Source organism: Rutidosis leptorrhynchoides, chromosome 3, assembly GCF_046630445.1.
Source record: "Rutidosis leptorrhynchoides isolate AG116_Rl617_1_P2 chromosome 3, CSIRO_AGI_Rlap_v1, whole genome shotgun sequence".
Taxonomy (NCBI): Eukaryota; Viridiplantae; Streptophyta; class Magnoliopsida; order Asterales; family Asteraceae; genus Rutidosis; species Rutidosis leptorrhynchoides.
The window spans coordinates 668,299,440-668,321,139 of record NC_092335.1 but is presented as its reverse complement, the minus strand read 5'-3'; positions in this window follow the sequence as shown (position 1 = coordinate 668,321,139).

Genomic DNA, 21,700 nt, shown 5'->3' with positions numbered 1-21,700 from the left:
TAATTTCTCCATTCTATCCGTTTCCTTTATAGGCAAGAAATGTGCAGATTTGGTAAGACGATCAACAATTACCCAAATGGTGTCGTATCCCCAGGCAGTCTTTGGTAACTTCGTGATGAAATCCATGGTAATACCATCCCATTTCCATTCTGGGATTTCTGGTTGTTGAAGTAACCCTGACGGCTTTTGGTGTTCTGCTTTGACTTTGGAACAAGTTAAACATTCCCCAACATATGTTGCAACGTCTGTCTTCAAATTAGGCCACCAATAATGCGTCTTAAGATCTTGATACATCTTTCCAACTCCAGGATGTATCGAGTATCTTGTCTTATGTGCCTCATTCAATATTAACTTCCTTAATCCACCCAACTTTGGTACCCAAATACGGTTTGCAAAATATCGAATTCCATCTTCCCGCATAATGAGTTGTTTCCCATACTTCTTCATTATTTCATTTCCTATGTTTTCTTTAGTAAGAGCTTCTCGTTGAGCCTCTTTGATTTGTGAGTTGAGATTCATGCGAATTTTTATGTTCATTGCTCGTACTCGAATTGGTTCTCGTTCCTTTCTGCTTAGAGCGTCGGCCACCACGTTCGCTTTCCCGGGATGATAACGAATTTCACAATCATAGTCATTTATTAACTCAACCCACCTACGTTGCCTCATGTTCAGCTGTTTTTGATCGAAAATATGTTGAAGGCTTTTATGATCAGTAAACACAGTGCATTTAACCCCATACAAGTAGTGTCTCCATATCTTCAATGCAAACACGACTGCTCCCAGTTCTAGATCATGCGTCGTATAATTCCGCTCGTGAATCTTTAATTGTCGGGATGCGTATGCAATAACTTTCTTCCGTTGCATAAGAACGCAACCAAAACCTTGTCGCGAAGCGTCACAATATATTCCAAAATCATCGTTCCCTTCTGGTAACGATAAAATAGGCGCCGTAGTCAACTTCTTTTTCAGTAATTGAAATGCACTCTCCTGCTCAGAAGTCCATTCATATTTCTTCCCTTTTTGCGTTAACGCTGTCAACGGCTTAGCTATTCGGGAAAAATCTTGAATAAACCTTCTGTAATAACCGGCTAAACCCAAAAATTGGCGTATCTGCATTGGTGTCTTAGGAGTCTCCCATTTTTCAATGGCTTCAATTTTTGCTGGATCAACCTGAATTCCTTTGCTACTAACAACGTGGCCAAGAAATTGCACTTCTTTCAACCAAAAAGCACACTTAGAAAATTTAGCATATAGCTGTTCTTTTCTCAACAACTCTAATATTAAACTTAAATGCTGCTCATGCTCTTGCTCACTCTTGGAATAGATAAGAATGTCATCAATGAAAACAATAACAAACTTATCTAAATATGGACTACAAACTCGATTCATGAGGTCCATGAATACAGCTGGCACATTCGTCAATCCAAACGGCATGACCAAAAATTCGTAATGACCGTAACGTGTCCGAAAAGCAGTTTTCGGAATGTCCTCTTCTTTGACACGTAATTGATGATAACCCGATCTTAGGTCAATTTTCGAATAAACACATGATCCTTGCAGTTGATCAAATAAGTCATCAATTCTCGGTAGTGGATACCGATTTTTGATAGTTAACTTATTTAATTCACGATAATCTATACACATCCTAAAAGATCCATCTTTCTTTTTAACAAATAAAATCGGAGCTCCCCACGGTGAAGTACTTGGTCGTATGAATCCACGATCCAGTAATTCTTTTAACTGACTCTGAAGTTCTTTTAACTCGGACGGTGCAAGTCTATATGGAGCACGGGCAACTGGTGCAGCTCCTGGTACTAAATCTATTTGAAATTCTACAGATCTAAATGGAGGTAATCCCGGCAACTCTTCCGGAAAAACTTCAGGAAAATCTCTTGCCACAGGCACGTCGTTGATGCACTTCTCTTTTTCTTTCTTTTCGACTTTATTAACATGTGCTAGAATAGCATAACATCCCTTTTCTAAACACTTCTTGGCTTTCAAACAGCTAATGAGTTTTAGCTTTGAGTTACCCTTCTCTCCATAAATCATCACCGGCATTTTATCCTTACAAGGAATGCGAATTGCCTTCTTGGCACACACAACTTCAGCTCCTACTTTGGACATCCAGTCCATGCCGACTATTACATCAAAACTTCCTAATTCTACGGGTATCAAGTCAATTTTAAACGTTTCACCGGCTAAATTTATTTTACAATCACGACAAATTTTATCGGCTTTCATTAGTTTACCATTAGCTAACTCAATCATGTACTTAGCATCTAGAGGTAATGATGAACAATTCAATTTAGCGTGAAAGTCTCTACACACGTAACTTCTATCAGCACCAGTATCAAATATAATAGATGCGGATAAGTTATTAATGGTAAACGTACCCGTAACAAGCTCCGGGTCTTCACACGCCTCTCTAGCATTAATAACAAATGCTCTTCCTTGTGCAGATCCATTATTCTTCTCTGGATTCGGACACTGGCTCTTATAATGACCCTGTTTTCCACACCCATAACAAGTAATGGTAGCCAAAGCAGTTCTATTTGCATTGGTGGCAGGAGTCTTGATACCATTTGTATTTGTAACGAGAGCCCTACAATCTTCAGCAAGATGACCCTTTCGATTACATTTGTTGCATACCACATTACAGTAGCCAGAGTGATGTTTGTGGCATCGGTTACAAAAAGGATTTTGTCCTTTGTAACCAAAGCCTGAACCACTACCCGCACCTTGCGTGGTTTCTTGTTTCTTAAAAGATTGTTGTTGATTACCTCGATCATAACTTCCATTCCACTTTCTTTTGTTACCTGATACCTTCACATCAGTATTGGATGCTTTCTTATCCAAGATGACCTGATCCATTAGCTCATTTTCCATGGTTATAGCTTCATGAATTGTCTTAGGTTTCGATGTTGTAACGTTTGCCTTGACCTTTGTGGACAAACCATCTTTGTACATTTCAATCTTCCGTTCTTCGGTTGGAACCAATTCAGGACATAGCAAAACTAATTCCATGAATCGCTGATTGTAGTTGGTGATTTCAGTACCAACAACCTTCAGGCTTCGTAATTCATCTTCCAACTTCCTAACCTCGTTCCTTGGACAATACTCGTTGATTAACATTGTTTTGAATTCTTCCCATGGAGTATCATAAGCTACATCTCCTCCTACAGCCTTCACAAAATTTTTCCACCACGTGAGTGCACTATCTTGTAAAGTGCACGATGCATACTTGGTCATGTCCTTTTCAACACAACCACTGATTTTAAACACAGTCTCCATCTTTTCTATCCACCGAGTTAAACCGATCGGTCCTTCTGTTCCACTGAATGATGAGGGCTTGCAAGCTTGAAAAGTTTTGTAGGTGCATCCTACACGAGGATTTGGGTTAACTGCAGCAGCTCTTGCAGCCTCGACCCATAACATTCTGTCGTTCACTCGTTGGTTGATGAATTCCTCGACTTCTTGTTCCGTCATTCGATTCAATCGCGCCATTTCCTAATGAAAGAAAATAATTATTCACATGGATTATTATAGATGTAGTGTGTATTTATAGTACATTATAGCTTGTTAATAATATGAACCAGGTATTATTATAAAAGCCTTTTCTTCTTATTAGCATTTTATAATTATCTCTAGGGTAGTACCTACCCGTTAATGTCCATACTTAATAGCTTAGTACAGAACCAATTACTACCATCTAAATAATACTTAACCATGGAAAATTATTGCATTTCATACTTCACTATTTTACATATGCTTATCTTACATCGAATATTAAGCAAACCACACTAGTAATATTATACAAAACATTATATGATCCCATGGTTTAATACGGCAGTGCATCGTTTGGTCTATTTTCTAGGACGTTTAGGTTCAAGGAATGGCCTAACGCTTATCCTAGCTGTCTGCCTATATTTTGGCGGTGGGGCTGAAGAACTAGATGCCGGGATAGAACGAATAGGGATAGCGGGAATAGGGGTGGTAGTGTCTAGTGGAGTTGGTGCCACATCATCCTCACTAAACTCGGGATTTGAATTTTCTAATTCATTAGCCTTTCGTTTCTTTCCTAGTTCGAACTTGTCTTTTGTAATTTCCTGTATTTCTTCCTCGGGTTCACTTTCCTCCTCGGGTTCACTTTCCGAGTTCTTTATAGTTGGTTCATCCGGAATTTGTGAGTCTTCCCCAAAGATATCATTTTCGTCATCGGATAGGTTAATGACTGGAACACCATCTGAAGATTCTGATTCGGAGTCGCTGAATGTGATAACAAGTTTTGAGCCCGACATCTATCACACAACAACTAACCCATTAGTACTACATAATATTTACATATAAATTTTAACCAACAATGATAAGCAATGGTTTTTAAATCAGACTCGGTCAAAGTCCAGACTTACTAATGTATCCTAACGGCTTATCAGTTAGACACACTAATGCAAACCTGGTTCGCTAAGACCACCGCTCTGATACCACATGTCATAACCCGTCCTTAACCATAAGAACGTATTAGATAACGTATGATTTCATTGCGAGGTATTGACCTCTATATGCGACATTTTTAAAAGAACAACTGCATATATTTTACATTACAAACCATAATTCTTATTTTGATACAAGCTTTAGACAAAATAAAGATGATTATCGTTTAGCGATAATCTTAGACTTACAAACTTTACAAATGATGATAACAACACGATTTCTAGCATATTTTACAATACAAATCCTCGGATATGCAGTTTTATTTTTGACACAAATATGAGTACGCAAGATCCTGATTAAATTCAACATGTTGCAGCGGATGCTTCTAATTATCACCTGAGAATAGACATGCTTAAAACGTCAACATAAAGTTGGTGAGATATAGGTTTAATGCCGGCAGCAATATATATATATAGACCACAAGATTTCATATATAAACGTTTTAATAAAAATATTCTAAGTGGTTGAGCACTTGGTAACCATACTTAACATTTAATCACGTCGCATATTCCCTTTATTATGAAATCTTACTACACCGTACCAAGTGTAGTCACAAAACGAAGTACTGTGCAACCGTTGAATACTGGTCGTCCAGTCCGGTTGGGGTTGTCAGGCCCGATAGATCTATCAACAGGATTCGCGTTTACAATACCGCTGTAAATAACAGTTACCAAGCTACAGGGAAGTATGCCAGTGGTACAACTCAACGTAGAATATATTTTTCAGTTACTTGTGTCCATAACGTAAAACATAAAATACATGTATTCTCATCCCGAAATACTTAGAGTTTAAAAGTGGGACTATATACTCACTTTCGTCTTGAAGATATGTAATTTTGACTTGGTCTCCGATTGATATCACGAACCTATCCATATATAATATATCAATACCTTTTCTTTTTAAACAAACGTCACATATATATACTTATAATACTTTTAATACTTTTAATAATTCCTTAGTCCGTAGTTAGCAGTCCGATGTTAGTAATTCAATTTTAATGGTTCATTTTTAGGTGTTTAATAAACCCCCAATGAAATAAATAAAAACCCCCATCGTATATGTATTGGTCGAGATTAATCTTGACCCACGGTACCGGTGTTGTCAAATGACGTGTTGCGTACATAAAGTACCGGTGTTGTCAAATGACGTGTTGCGTACAATCATGGGATCTTATGATTAATCTTCTCGTATTGTTTACGGGTGATCCTGAACCATATAAAATTAAATTATGAGTACATATATATAAAATATCATGTTATTTTAAAAAGATGTGATTTATTTAATTTTCTCCAATTATTTTCGTAGCTAAACTAGTCTTAGATATCCGATCTCGTTTTGGTCATAGTTTCTTCGTTACAACTCCGTTTTCGTTGATTCAACTTGCCACTTCCTTGGATCGAGTCCCTCTTTAAGACTATGAACTGTAAATACCTTAGTTTGTATTCGAAATCACAGGTCATAGGTCAAACTTTAGTGAAACTTATGAAGTTAATCATTTTCCATCATGTAAACAACCTTAAATGATTATTTTTCTAAAAATACTTATACTTTGAGTTAAATCATGAAATTTTTATGTGTTATCATATTCATAGTAAAAATCATTTTTCCAGAAAATAAACCTCCAATTCAAAGTTTAAGATGGTTTTTAATTATCCAACCCAAAACAGCCCCCCGGTTGCACTCCGACGTCGTAAATTCAGTTTTTAAGGTGTTCTTTGAAAAACCAAGTTATACCTTGTTAAATTAGCATATATTTATGATATATTATAGGTCTTGAAGTATTTTAAAAGTTAAGTGAGAAGGATCTATTTAGTTTGCAAACAAGTTTGAAAACATTCAAACTATGTTCTTGTTGTTAAAATTTTATACCACAAAATAAGATAGCTATATATATATGAATCGAATAAGGTTATGAACAAAGTTACTACCTCAAGTTACTTGGACAAGATTGCTGTAAAAGAGAAGTAAAAATCTAGAACCAAAAGAGTGATGGAGTTGGATGAAAGATTGGAAGTAAACTTGTGTTCTTGAAAGGATTCTTGAAGTGTTTTTGTAAGGTTTTTCTTATGGTGTTTAAGTGATGTTTTTATGGCTAGATCTTCATGGATACTAGCTGAATGGTTATGGAGTTTCTTAAGAGTGTGTTTTTGGTTAAAGAAATGAGGTAATAAAATTTGAAAATGGAAGATGTATTTAAGGCCATAAAAACATGATTAATGGAAAAACATGGACAAAATTTCATGTTGTATTTTTATGTAATTAGTCATACTAAACATCAAAAGTGGTTACCTTATACATAAGGCATGAACAAGAGAGTTACCTTATACATAAGGCATGAACAAGGGCTGGTTGGTGGTGATTTGATGTGTATATACCAATAGTAAATACGTATAGAAGCTAGGTATGATACGAGTACATATACTCTAGATATACGTATAGAAAATCTTGTGAAAAATGGAATGAGAATTCAAATATAGCTATCTTTTGTGAATATACTTATATTGTTTTATGTATTTAAGTCTTTAAAAGTGATTAAATACATTACATATACGATATATGTATAAACATTATATGTTATAAGTATTTATGTCAAATAACGTTACGTATGGTTATCGTTTTGAAAACTTAAGTTAGTAGTTTCAAAATATACTTATAACTTATTGTTATTAATACAAAATGAGATATTAAAACATCCTTAGATCATGTTAAATATGTATATATACATATATATACACAAACGTATAATTATCATATGTTATATAGTTCGTGATATCATCGGTCAAACTAGACGGTCAAACGTTGTGTAAAACTCATTTCAAAAACATAAGTCTCAACAATTTGGATTGCTTATCATGTTGGTAAGGTTTAATTTATGTAAATATTAATCTTATAAGTATAGAACGATCGAAAAAGTGCGGGTCATTACATATATATACATAAAAATCTGCATCTTACCAACCCCAGGACAACAAGAAACATGTGAGATCCATGGATTGACAACTAGTATTAACCATTTAGCTAAAATTCAATATAAGGATCCTATACACTTACCTTAACCTCATGCCATCTTTACTACTTATACATCCATTCCATTTTCATTTCTACTTCATATTTTTCTAACTAAAAACACACATACTCAAACACTCTCTCAAGAACACAACACAATTCAGCAAGTTTTAGAATCAAAAGCTAAGTTAGAATCATCATAAGAAAGCTTGATCAAGAACATATCAAGATAACCTTCCAAGTGTACAAGTTTACTTCCAATCTTTCAATCCAACTCCACAACTCTTTAGAATCCATAATCCTACTTTCATATCAGTAGCTTTCCATCTTATAATCAAGGTAATAAACATATTCAAGCTTTGGTTCAATTCATATAATCATAACTATCTTAAATCAAGATAGATTTCTTACTTGAAACTTTTGTTGATTCCATGAATCTACTTCAAGAATTTCAAGCCATCAAAGCTACCTTTGAGCTAAAGATTATTTCCTATCTTTTCTAGTAGTTTTACCCTAGTAAGTTGAGGTAATAGCTTTATTCAAAATCTCGTTCGATTCATATTCATATAGCTATCTTATTTTGAGTTATAACTAATAACAACAAGAACATAGTTTAGATTATTTCTAAACTTGTTTGCAAATAAACTTAATCCTTCTAACTTAACTTTTAAAATACTTCAACACATATATTATGACATTATGTCAAGCTAACATAAGGATATAAAACTTGTAAACACGAAGAACACCTTAAAATCGAATATACGTCGTCTTAGTCGAACGGGGGCTGTTTTGGGTTTAATTTTAAAAACCTATCTTAAACTTTGAATTAAAAGATTTCATTTGGTGAAAAATCTTATTTTATATGGATATGAAATATATCCAAAATCCATGGTTAAACTCTAAGTGGAAGTATGTTTTTCAAAAGGGTCATCAAGATGTCGTTCTTACGACGGATATGACTATCTTCTCTTATTTGACACCTAAGCTGTATTTTTGACTATAAATCTATACTTTTTCTATTAATATTAATAATGTTGAGTTTGATATGAAACCGTGGCAACTCGAATCACTCAAAACGGATTTGTAACGAAGAAATTATGGGTAAAACAAAATTGGATATTTTTCTTAATTTTTAGCTACGGACATGATTTATAAAAATGGATGCTAACCTTATCCTAGCTAACTTACCTTGTATCCTACATGTATTTATACATGTCTTGTTCCCGAACTTATAGAAATACAATTTATAATAGTCGTGATTAAGTTCTACGACAATATATTATAGTCTTAATAAAGATCGTAAGGCACCATATATATATATATATATATATATATATATATATATATATATATATATATATATATATATATATATATATATATATATATATATATATATATATATGACTTGATCACCGTGGATTCGTATACAAAGTTTTGACATATCATTTTGACTTCTTCTATATATATTATTGGAACGAACTATTAGACACCATTGGCAGTAATCTCGAGTTAGCTGTGGGTCGAAGTGGATTCCAAAATATTATATACTTTGAGTTGTGATCGAGCCTGAGACATGTATACAATGGGTCGCGGATTGCTTCAGACAATATACATATTATGTGTCTTATTATATTAAGACAATATATTATAGTGTTAGTGAATTCTAACACAATATACGCATTTATATTTATATATATATTTATACTGTTGGACTATTGGACTATTGGACTACGAACGTTGGACTACTAACAATGGACAATTAAAATTATCACAAGTATCATAAGTATGGAATATTAATTAATTATATATATATATATATATATATATATATATATATATAAATATATATATATATATATATATCTTGACACAAGAATATTATTATTAGATTCGTGAATTTGTCAAAAGGCCAACTCTTATCACCATCTATTCGGAAATCATCACAAGTGAGTTATAGTCCCATTTTTACTATCTAAATTATTTTGGGATGAGAATACATGCAAAATTTATAAATGTTTTACAAAATAAGCACAAGTTCATGGAACTACATTCTACGATTGATTTGTTATACCGGATATCTGTACTTATTATTATTATACTTGGTAACCTAAGTATTAGTGAAAAACACTAATTGACGCGAATCCTAAAGGTAGATCTACGGGCACCAACCACCCCCATTTTCGAATAGTGTAAATGCTTTAGTACTTCGAAGGGTTCTTGTCATACATTTGAATAGTGGAATGTATGATGCCAGATATCTTAAGCGCTCTATGTTAAGGTCGGTTACCAGGTGACTCATCGTATGAATGATTTTTGCAGTTGTAATGATCCTGCACATTTAATTAAATGAAATCTTGTGGCTTATTAAATGTTATGATTATTATATAGAAATTAAACCTATGACTCACCAACATTTTTGTTGACGTTTTAAGCATGTTTATTCTCAGGTGAATATTAAAAATGCTTCCGTTGTCGTATGCCAACCCAAGGTCAAGATTTGGAGTCGGCATAATTGTTTATATTGTTTAAACTTGCATTCGGAGTATTTGTTGTAATATATTTGATCATATTGTAATGGGTTGTGTAAAAACTTATTTATTTGAAGAGATTGTCTTTGATAGACAATCTAAATTATGTCATTAAGACCTTTATTCAATATTAAAGGTTATGGTTGTTTTTAAAAACGAATGCAAGATTTGAAAAACGTCTCATATAGAGGTCAAAACCTCGCAAAGAAACCAATTAATATGAAACGTTTATAATTAATATGAACGGGGCATTTCATATATGCATTAAGTGTGTGAGATTTGGTCTTAATGCATGAAAGTGACTAATCATTCCAAAAGTGGTAAACCCAACATTCTTAGAGAAGTGTCTTGATTGATATTTAGGGAAATTTCAGTTTGGTCAAGACTTAGTTAGTCACATTAATGTCTTTGGTTCAATTCTAAAGACTAGTCACTATGTCATTAACTTCCTAGTTTCAATTAATCACAAGTCATGATCTTTTTTAAGTTTAGTTAGAGATTAATTGAACAATGTCTCTATAAGATAATCATGAAGCATGTAGAGACATCAAAGTTAAGTCATAAGCAATCATCCTTAGTTACTTAGACTAGATCAAATAGAAAATTGACTATACTTTCATTGTGAACCATTTTACACTTAAACTATTGGAGTAGGTTAGTTACTTGAATCCTAACTAATGAGCACATAGCAAATATATTAATCAAGTTGGCAAGTTTATGAGTATTAAGCATATTGGCAAGTAGCAAGTAATACTCACATAGCAAGAGATAGTTATTCTAGGATCAATCATATAGATACTTGCACAACTTATAATTCAAGCACTTAATAAGTTTAATGTGCAATATAACACATTACATGATTAATGTGTAAGCACACATTAATGTCCAACACATGCACAAGGGAAGAGCAATCTATAGTTGGGACTTGGTGACCATCCTAAATGTATCTAAGTATGTTTTAGGATTAAAAGTCATTACTAGTTAACCTTGAGAGCATTGTTCCTTATTTAGCCTTAATTAATCACTAAGTCATTTCTAATAGCAATCATTATTCTAGTGACATTGGCTTAAGTGTGTTGGTACTTGATGATCAGACTAAGGATATCTAGATAAGAATTAAGATCACAAGTTGTTGATTAACACTTATGTGTTATGCCTAATCTTGTTTAATTTGTCATTAAGATGTCATTAGGCGTAATTAATCACAATTAGTGTTTTTATGACCAAAACTCGGTTGAGTATGAAGAAGGCATCTATTCTAAGCATGTTGAGAAAGGTTTCATGAATTATAGATGTCGGGAACTAGTCAAACTTTATTTGGTCGAAAATGGTAACAGAGAGAGCTACGGTCGCACTGCGGTTGACCGTGGTGACGACCGTGCAACTTGTTTTCACAAAACTGCGTTGCAATTCAGTTTGGGTTTTCACGGTTGACTATGCGGTCGACCGTACCTCGACCGTGTGTTTAGCTGAAGTTTTAATTTCATTCTTTAACCTATGTTTGACTTTGTCGTTTGCAAGATAAAGTATGGACTAGTGACCTTGCGTGTATTTATACTAAGATGTCAGTCATCACTTATGCATATGTATGTGTCATCATCAAAACATATTCTTTGGTTAATCACACTTTGGTTAATCATACTTAAGTTTATCGTTTAGTGCATTAACCCACATTCAACCAACAATTACAATTACAATTATAATTATAATTATTATTATTATTATTATATTATTATTTAAATATAGATTCTCTTTACGGAATTAATTACGTTACTTATGTATGCGAAATACATGGCTCAATAAAAAGTTGTAATGTAGGCTTTTATGATAAAGAAAATAGTAATTGTGATGGAAATTGGAAGAGTGTGGTGGAAGAATTAATGTAGCTCATTAATTCTGACCAATTAAGTACATCAATATGTTTGAAAAAATAACGACAAGTTTATTAGTCAAAATCCGTGGTTCCACGGGTTATTAAACTAAATGACTTTAAGCATTTACATTCACTTAATATCTAAAACATATTATTAAAATCTTTCGTTTAAACAAACTCGTAGTTGTACGGGTCATTTCACGTATATATATATATATATATATATATATATATATATATATATATATATATATATATATATAGTGGTAGGATCAAGAGGGAAGTAACCAATCGGGGGGAAGCGGGGGGAAGCAAAAACTTTTTTTTTTTCGTTTTTTGAAGAAACTTTATTCACGAACATTATAGATGAGATGAAAATATGAACATTTAGTAGAGACACTTTGTGATAAATGTTTTTATTTTGGCAAGAAAACGCTCGAAGAAGTAATATATAACAATTATCGTGTTTTTCGAGCGTATTTTGAGGTTTTAGCTATTGGGGTTTAGATATTAGGGTTTAGATATTAGGGTTTAGATATTAGGGTTTAGATATTAGGGTTTAGAAATTTAGGGTTTAGATTTAGGGTTTAGATTTAGGATTTAGATTGAGTTTTTAACACGAACGGTTTAGAGTTTAGGGTTTAGGGTTTAGGGTTTGGTGTTTTGGGTTTATGGAATATACCCAAAACACCAAACCCTAAACCCTAAACTCTAAATCGGGCTAAATTTTACTTCACAAAACATGAAGAAAAAAAACGTTCATATTCTTCACGAACAATATTATCTTGAATGTTATTTTTGTCGATCGTTTTCCCGCCTAAATAATAACATTCATCACGAAGTGTCTCTTCTAAATGTTCATATTTTCGTGTGATCTTGATGCCGGGAAAAAAAAAATTCAAAAAAAATGAAATTTTTTTTTTTTTTGCTTCCCCCCGCTTCCCTCCGATTGGTTACTTCCCCATTGATCCTGCCCCTATATATATATATATATATATATATATATATATATATATATATATATCCCCTACATCACATAAAGCATGACCTATACATCCTATTTGTCATACCCTAAGAATACCCCTACCCATCTTACACGTGTCATCCCCTAGCAATATTCTCAGACATTTAAAAAAAAAAAAAAAAAAGGATCCATAAATTGTATAAAAAAAGGAAATAAAATATCTCACACCTATACGAATTCAATCGGATTCTCTCAGTTACCCTAATCTAATTGTTCTACATCCTTTACGTTACAACCCTAAACCACAAAATCTGCTATTGTCGATCCAATCATCTGATTCATGTGGAAACCCTAGATCAGTTTTACGTTCCAGCAAAAAAACTCTTCCAATCTCTCATATAAACAATCCGTTCCTTCATGTTCATCAATTAGGGCAACCTAATTGATCGATCATTGTTACGCATCCTGAATCAATCATATGCGATCGATAAACCAAATAACCATCGCCATAAGAACAGCTCATCATCTTACTTCGATCCGAAAATTCCTTCATCGATTCTGTCAAAAAACGACTGTTACGTGATTGTTTGCTTCGAAAAAGGTGGATTCAACCTTCAATCGATTTCGATTGCTGCCTAAATTTCAGGCACAATTACGGTCATACGTGTTTCTGTTTCATCTTGTGTTCTTTTCATCTTCTTCATTTCAATTCAAGACTTCATATCTACCGGATCTAAAATCAGGTATGCAACAATTGCTTCTTAATTAAAAAACAATTAGTATTAGATGTTTGGTTTGCGTCTTCATATTCATCGGTTCTTAAATCCAAAACGTATCAAGAACGATTGTTAATATTTTGTTTTTATTTTCTTTTAAACAATTTCAGGATTATTCTTGGTCTTTGTCCCTTACAGTTTCATTGATTGAGGAATTTTTATGAATTTTACAGTTTCGTTAATTTTAGTTACTTATTTTTTTGTGGTTCATAATTTTTTTTTGTTCATTCTAATTCTTAAATTCGTGTAGCATTCTATTTTTTTACAATTTTAATTTTTATTGTTCGTTCTAATCCTTTAAATCTTTGCTTAGGATATATGCAGAGATATTATAGGTAATTGTGGTCCTGGTGTTGCTTCTTATTTCAGATCACATTCTAAAATGCCACCTTTAATTCGTGTTCTCATTCGAAAAGGAAAGATGAACACCTCATCATTCAAGTTATGCTAATTATATTTTGGATTACATAAACCTGTATACTGATTCAGGCTCGATCTGTTGAGATTGGTGAAAATTTGGTGAGGAGCAGGATAAAAGTTTGGTGGCCTGATGATAAAATGTAAGTATCATAGCACTTGAACGAGATTCATGAACCTTATTTGGCTCTTTTAATGTGAAAATATTGATTGATATTATGATGCGGGTATTACCAAGGAGTTTGTGGGGAGGAGGATAAAAGTTTGGTGGCCATTATATGGAGCGTAAGAATCATTGCATTTGAGTGACATTTATGAATCTTTGTTGTATTTGAGTGACATTTATGAATCTTTGTTGTATTTTTTTGAATGTGAATATCGTTTGCTGCAGTTACTATGCAGGAGTTGTGGAATCCTTTCACCCCATAAAAAAAAGGTTTTATAAAGCCTTTTTTTTCCAAAGCTCTTTATCCGTACTTTTTAAACAGCTTTAGTTTGCCCTTTATCTTTCTGAATATCCTCTACAACTTTGTGGTAAATCCGTGTCCAGATCGTATGATGTTGTACGATTGCAACAATATGTCCTAAAGAGCAGAACCCCCACATAAAGGTTCACTTTCATTTTCGTTTTCACACAAAATTTGCTAAGTTGAACGTTGGCATTATAGGTGGCTAAATCAGCAACTGGGCAGGCTTCATAGCACGTCGTCGATACGAGTAACCATTATCGCCATTTAATACCGGTTAGTTCATCTGACTTAAGAAATACTCGCCGTTAGTACTTGCATTATTTAAGTTTAATGCACTAATTAGTTTGCTCCTTATGACTTAAGAAATACTCTGTAGTTTTGCTCCTTTTGAAACATTAGTTTTTTTTTTCTTTTTTCATTTTTGCTGACTTTTGTTGTTATAGAATTTGATACAGTTACTACTTATCAGCATTGACACCTCCTGTTAAATCACTTAATGCTAATTATTGATATTGATAAATAATACTAATTATTGATAAATAATATTATGTAATTGTGTAAAGATTAGATACATTATCATTGTTACATAGAATGCATGCCCTAGGATCTGTTTTAGCTTACTTTGTGTGAAGATACGATAATATATACATGATATAATAAATTATAAACTATATGCTGACTAAGAACTTGCAAAATTACATAATTCACTATTTAATGAGTGATCTATCAGTGTTTCTGAATGTTATTAGGTGGATTATGATGAAATTTTTGTCTTTTTCGTGTATCGGTACATTGATACGTTGTGCAGGCTGCAGATGTTATCATGGTTTGATTTTGATGTTAATATGGATTCGAGGGAAAAGTGTTTGCCTATCGATATGAAGGTTTGTGGTTTGCTTTCATCCGTTGTTCAGGCTGCAGATGTTAAGGTCAGTTTTTTTTTTTTTTTTTTTTTTTTGTTTTTGTAAATTATACAAAAGATATGTATCTTGCTTTTTGCTGCTACAACTTTCCGTGCTGGCAGCCTCAGTCTTCGTCAGATGAACATAACATTAATCCTTTGAACATAATAATATTTAGTCTATATTTGTTTCATACCATTAGAATACATTACAACTATATGTTGTTGTACGCCTTCGCTTGAAGGAACACTGATCTTTGTCACTGCACAAAAGAAGTAAATAGGTTAATCCTTTAAATTTATATGTTGTAATGTAACTAAGTGGTGCAACAGTGGACCTGGAGCTGCATACCAAGTATGTTCCTGGGAGTCCTGAATCGATTTATGATGTTGATCGGAGGTTTTGTAGAAAAACTCAAGTAATTCCTCCACTTCCAGAGGACAAGTTCCTTCGGAGTTTTAGCCTTATTCTTTGTAGCCAAATGATTTGCTATAACCATATATCCTTATTACATTCTCATGATGACGTGTGTGGTAGTAACAGATGACTATGCTGCTGGATATTACAGTTATAAGGTATCTTTATCTCTTTTTATGGCCTCGATTATTTCTTTCAAGTTTGTTTTTGAGTTTGGTATCAGTTTGTTTGCTGTTCGTATTTCTTATGGGAATTTTTTAATTGTTAAAATAACTTGTGCAGTGAGCTGAAGTGTTGTTTGCTGGTGCTTTCTCAGCATTTGAGGATGCTGGATTACATGATGACAAGGTCCAGTTAATGATCAAAATGTTGCATAAAATAGTGGTACGGTCATACATATATATAGTTACTACTGATTCTGTTTCTACCAATCTTATACTTAGTCTTTATAGGGCCCTCCGTGCAACGCACGGGCTCTTCAAGGCTAGTATATATATATATATATATATATATATATATATATATATATATATATATATATATATATATATATATATATATATATATATATATATATATATATATATATATATATATATATAGCATTACTCATATAAGATAAGAATAACCATAATTTCAAAGGAAATTACTCTAGATAAAAATTGCACGAGGATAAAATTTTCTTCACAGGAGTATCTTGTAAATTTACACAATTGGATAGTTGGACACTTGCTCTTAATTTATATAAAAATCACAACATCCTCATTAGGTCAAGTCTATTTTGTAAAATACCCGATCATGTGAATCGACATGCACATATCTGATTTTTTTTTTTTTTTTTTTATAATAATGATTACTTTAAAGTACTTTAGTAATAATAACGCAAAACTAGGACATACATAACCAATAAGATGAAACATACACGAAGATGTAGCTTTTAGGATTTTAATTTTATTATGATATATTAATTAATAATACGGAGTATTTAATATTAATTTTAATAAGTAGATCAAAACAAAATGCTAGACTTCTAGTTAGCCACTGTTCCCTTTCTAAACACAACCAAGAAACAAGCCTACAATACCAGTTACGGACATAAAAATGGTAAACAACAACTGCAGATCATGTGTCGATGCCGCATTTTTTGATGGGCTAGGTGCTACTGCAGTTGACTCATCATTTGATGGGCTCGGGCTCGGGCTTGGGCTTGGGCTTGAGCTAGGGGTGACAGTTGGGCTTGGTGGTGGGTTTTTGAGGACTCTAACATCCAGTTTTTGACCAGCTTTGCAATGACCCGAAAAGTTGCTAGTGAAGTAGTAATGGCCCGGTGCGTTAATTGTGAACGAGTCGTTGCCAGAGTTGAACATTCTCTTTGGGGCCGATGTGTTGCACGTTCGAAATTCGTCGTGGGTCACTTGTATCACGTTGTTAGTAGTTGCGTTGTACTCGAACACTGTCACATCAAATAGTAATTAGTAAATTAAGAAGTTTAGGAAATTATACATGTCTATGAATGAATATATTACTTGTTAGAAAAGAAGAACAAGTTATAAAATGTAATACAAATATTGATAATTTCCTCGTCAATGAAAATAAAGTAATTTTAAATGGGCTGTCACCTTTATTCCGATGAGTATAGGATATATATGTTACTTAAAAAACCATTATTTTATAATATTAAAATTAAAAATTAAAAATAAATATGAAATTAAATATAAATAAATATAATAGTTATAGTATATGTAATATGTAATATGTAATAATAATAATAATAATAATAATAATAATAATAAATGTTATAAAATGATACATCAAACACCTCCTTAAATCGAGCTGGTTTTGATACATTCATACGGATTTTTATGGTGTTAGTTTCACTTTGTAAAAAGTAAAGTTGATGTATGCAATTAACATGTAAACTAGTATATATCTAATCGTTTTTAATCTGGAATAAGAAATAAGTTTTGATCTTTACAATTCTCTATCGATATCTTAATCAATCAAATCTGAGACAATACAACTAAACTCGAAACATGATAAAAAAAAAAAAAAAAAAAAAAAAAAGTACTTACAAATAACATCCTTGACACGAAAAGTCTTAGAAGATGCCCAATTTGTGTAACTGGAGTTGGCATTCGATGTCCAACCGGTCGAATCACCAACTTTGTACACTTCTCCGATAACTTTCGAACTGAATTGCATTATCAATAACATACACAACATAGTTCTGGTCATTGTTATGGCACGAGTGAAAAAATTCATTGTTACTTTTGATTTGTTTGTGTTTGCTAAGGAGAAATTAAAGGAAAATTTTTCAAAGAAAATGGTGGATTGATTGGGAATGAGTCCGAATCCCACAATTTATGTGATCATGTTGTCACATTATTTACATTCCTTAGGTATTTATTTTTGTTCTTATGTGTATTTAAATTCAAAACGTAATATTATCGTGTGTTATATTCATATCTTAGCTGTATAAACTTTTAATTACCATATCCTTGCATTTACATGTGATATAGTGGCAACGGTTGTTTTTATTGGCACATTGTTCAATAGCTTTGTTTCTTAATTGATTTATGAAGTGTCACTCTTTTTAAAAAAAAAAAATCAGTTTGAGATCATCTAGAAGCACTAAACTATTCACGCGATTATCTTCCGCAGTTAACAAGTGTCATTCTACAAAACAACAAAACAATTATACATGCATACCCCTTGATATCGTTACGCCAGAAACCCTTTAGTTAACAAGTGTCATTCTTCAATACAATAAAGCAATTATACATACATACCATATAGGGTAAACAACAAACAAATAATGTTTTTAATGTTCATGTTAATTAAAGAATCACAATATTTTTTCATAAATATATGTGATCTAATCAGATTAACTCATGTTTATTATATGTGATGGTTTACATAGTTACTATTAAGTTAGTGTGAAGAGTGTTTTTTAAATGATTATAAATTTTTTTTTAAAGGCTAGAAATAATAGAATTGCATAAAAGATGTATAAAATAACCATTGATCTAGCGGTATCGTGCGAAATGTTACAATCAAGAGGCTGTGAGTTATTCTTTACGTGTGTGTAGACATATTTGTATATATTCGTGTAAATTTCATGTTAAATGTGTTAGCTTGTCATAAAAAAAGATTAATAATGATTACAACAAAATTTTACAGACAAATTGGAGCAAATTCAGGTGACATGCTAGACTATAACATATAGCAATGCTCAAATGATGTATCATATGGTTACAATAGGTAGAGACATCTTAGAGTATACTTTGCGATTGGAGTAAAGGATGAAACAAATACAAACCATTTCTTTTGTTTGGTTTTCATACGCATTTGACAAAAGAGCAAAAAAAAAAAAATCTTGATTTTCATTCGAACAAACAGTCAAATAGGTAAAATGAAACTTTGTTTTGTTTTGTTTATTCGAACAAGAGGAAATGCAAGTCAAATACATCTAAAAAATCTAAAAAATATAGGGAAAAGGCCACAAAACTAATTCGTCTCGTTTTTACGATAACAGATAGACACGTAAACAAAAACTTAAATTATAGTTATTGATGTTTGTAAAAAAATCAATGTACATTTTTGAATTAATATGAATTATCTCTCTCGATTCTATTAATTATTTATGATATGTTGATACAATGATACTCGATTTAATGATATGTGCTTTTACGATTTATGAAAGTAATATTATAATGTTGATTTGCATCTATACAATTTGACACATAAGAGCTCTCCGTGCCTGCAGTCGATTTCACCGTCTCCCTCAACTGACGCCGGGATCGACGGTCGGTACGGCACCGGCCCGGCGTCGAGCTCGCGGTGATTCAACGTCGGGGTAGAGACGGTGGTTTTCTTGCTTGAAATTCAAATTATATAGCCGTTAACTCCCTCAGCTTTTTTATTTTTTCTTTCTTCTTTTTGGACTCCATGGTGAAATAAGATTCAACACTTTTTAGGGTTTTGAGGAGGGGAGATGGGTTGAAGATGAAGGAGGAAGAGATGATATAAATGTACAAATGTTTATGTTGTACGTACAAGTGATATATTTAAAACTCATTTAATTATTATCTATATCAATATCTATATCAGTATCTATATATACTTTGTTTCCTATCATTTTATATTTAAATATTTATTTTGTTTGATTTTTTTTTTCTTTTTCAAAATCTATAAAAAAAACAATGTTTAATAATTAAAAAGTATTAATAAATAATATAAAAAAATGGACAACGAAATGGACACTGAAATAAACACTGTGGACACCTCCACCCATGTGACTGTCAGTCAATTTCGGCTTCCATTTTAGACACCGAAATTGACCTTGGCAAAGAGACACAGACACCTCGTGCTCTAATACCTATGAGACTCAAATTGTATAATTGTGGATGTCTTTAAGATTAAAAGTTTAAATTCATACTCCCTCCGTCCCATCTTAAGTGTCCACCGTTGACTTTTCAAAGTCTTTCTTTGTCAACTTTGACCTTAAATATTTTTATTTGTGTTATATAATACTTGATAAAAACTATTTGGATTGAAAACACATTTAAAACTCAATTTATTCATATAAGTTCCATCAAATACCATATAGCACAAATTAAAATATTTACGGTTAAAGTTGACAAATAAAGACTTTGAAAAGTAAGTTAACAGTGGACACTTAAGATGAGACGGATGGAGTATTATATAGTCTAATTTGATGAAAGAGTTGATGACTTATTTTTTGAGAGGAATAGGAACATAAGTTTTTTTTTTTTTTAAAGTTATGTTTTTTTATTATTTTTTTTTAGTATATGTGCCATGAGAGAGATTACTAACTTTTTGAGAGGTATACAAGGTTTAAGATTCTCTCATGTAAATTTTTATGAGTAAATAAATATAATTAATGGTGACTTTGTAGTTTTCTTCCTCACAAATTCTATAACATGACCAATCATATTAAATAATTTTTAGAGAAGATTTTTATCGGGTACATGAACATACGGTTTTTGGTTGTTATAGATGTTATGAGATGATAATTATTTGAAAATAAAATAGTACTATTGTTTTGATTTTTTTACTAATACATTTTTTAATAATATTATACTCCGTATCTTTTACTTTATATTATTACTGGCCTTTAAGAGCCCGTGTTAATCAAACAAACTGAAAACGTATATGTTATATTAATTAACGATACGATAAAGAGAGTATGACAAGTATCATTGTGAATGAAATAAACATAATAGTATTTGAATGCATTACTATTAGCATCGAATACCTGTATTACACAATTAAAACGATGAAAGCAATCAATATAATATTGAGCAAAACATAAGGGTCTAATATCACCCAAATAAATTAGTTTAAGATATATTATAGTAACATTTTGCTCAATGTAGAACATAATAACCTTTTGTTGCGGTAGTAGTTGTAGTATTATTTGGTGTATTAGCCCAAGTCTACAGACTAACAGTGTTAGTCTTATACTATTTGTTGTTGCAATAGTAGTTGTACTATTTGATATATTCACAATCAAATTGTGATAGCCTATTTTTACAATGACGAAAAGGTCAAAACAAAATTAAAAGTAAGGGGTCAAAATTGCAATGTTCAAAAGTAAATGAAAATTAACATGAAATTCATTTTTTGCACAAAAAGTTCAAAAGAAAAAAAAAAAAAAACTAAATGGGTAAAAATCACGATGTTCAAAAGTAAATATATACATGTAAGAACTGTTCTTTCTGAACATGAATATAATGTAAAATAGAATTTTGGCATCGAAATGGGTGTGCCAACTGCCAAGTGACGAACTTGACCCGGTTTAGATAAACACACTGACTCATAAGTAAATGA